Genomic DNA, 1622 nt, shown 5'->3' with positions numbered 1-1622 from the left:
GCTCTGGCAGGGTTTATGGCTAAAGGAAACAGATTTCCTACACTTAGGGAGACAGCACAACAAACGGCCCTAGAAGATACAACATAGAAGCAGAAGTTTGAAAAACACAGGGGGCACACTGGAGGGAGAGTTATTTAGTAATCTCAGAGTTCCCAGAGGGACTTCTTTCAGGAAGGAAGGAGCTGGCAGGCGCCAATTTATTCCCCTTCCCCTCAGCATAAACATACAGCCACCTGTGGGAACCCACATGGCACTGGCCTTCACTGCTTAACTTGCTTACACTGTGTTCCATTCCCTCCAGCCAGGCCTGCCTCACTCCCAGCTCTCTGTAGTCCCCTCTTCCTGGAAGACCAGCACAAACCTTGCCAACATTGAGTCTACGAACTGTATGCTTTGTGAACCCTTAGTCTCAGTGGAGGTGGTGGCTGGTTGCCTCCTGCAGAGAACTTGCATACTGTGTTAAAACTGTGTGCTCCACCTGCATGCTTTGCAGAGCAACCTGGCTGGACCAGTCTTGGCTGAGGGTGTGTGTCCCCTGTGGAAGAGCTTGCACAACTTGCAGGCATCACATTTGCACTTGCTCTGTGGAACATCCCTGGCTGGCTCCAGGCTTGGTGGCAGCTGCATGTTCCCTATGGAAGAGGACTAAGTCTGTGCTGTGGAAAGTGTGTGTTCCACCCACTACTTTTAAGAACAAGAGACAGCTGACTTAACACAACAGAAACAGAAAGTTAGACAAGATGAGGATACAAAGGAATATGTTCCAAATGAAAGAACAGATCACAGCAAGAGACTTAAGTGAAATGGAGATAAATAATATGCCTGATAGGGAATTTAAAGTAATAATCATAAAGATACTCACTGAACTTGAGAAAAGAGTAGAGGACATTGGTGAGACCCTTAACAAAAAGATTTAAAAAAAAAAACGGAGATGAAGAACAGTAATTGAAAAAAAAAGTAGGTGGAATAAGTAGCAGGCTGGAAGAAAAAGAACAAAACAATGACCTGGAAGACAGAGCAATGGAAAGTAATCAAGCTAAAGAAGTGAGAGGAGAAAATAATGCAAAATGAGAATAGGCTTAGGGGACTCAGTGACTCCATCAAGCATAATAACATTCACATTATAGGAATCCCAGAAGAAGAGAGAGAAAATGGAACAAAATATTCATTTGAAGAAATAATAGTTGAAAACTTCCTGAATTTGGGGAAGAAAACAAATTCAGTTCCAGGAGGCACAGAGATTCCCCCAACAAAATCAACCCAAGGAGATCCCCACCAAGATACATAGTAATTAAAATAGCAAAAGTAATGATAAGGAACTTTTAGAAGTAGTAAAAGAAAAAAAAACCATACTGGGCCAGGTGGCTTTAATAGACATATTCAGAACACTTCATGCTAAAATGGCAAAATACATCTTTACAAGTGCACGTAGATTATTCTCCAGAATAGATCACGTATTAGGTCACAAAACAAGTCTCAGGAATTTTGGCATGTAGCAAAAGCAGTTCTAAAGAGGAAAGTTTATACCAATACAGGCCTACCTCAAGAAGCAGGAGGAAAAAAAAAAAACTTCAAGCAACCTAAACTTTATCCCTAAAGGAACTAGAAAGAGAAGAGCAAAC

The sequence above is a fragment of the Crocuta crocuta genome, unplaced genomic scaffold, assembly GCF_008692635.1.
Source record: "Crocuta crocuta isolate KB4526 unplaced genomic scaffold, BGI_CrCroc_1.0 scaffold1078, whole genome shotgun sequence".
In the NCBI taxonomy this organism is placed as follows: Eukaryota; Metazoa; Chordata; class Mammalia; order Carnivora; family Hyaenidae; genus Crocuta; species Crocuta crocuta.
Note: the sequence above shows the minus strand (reverse complement) of the source record.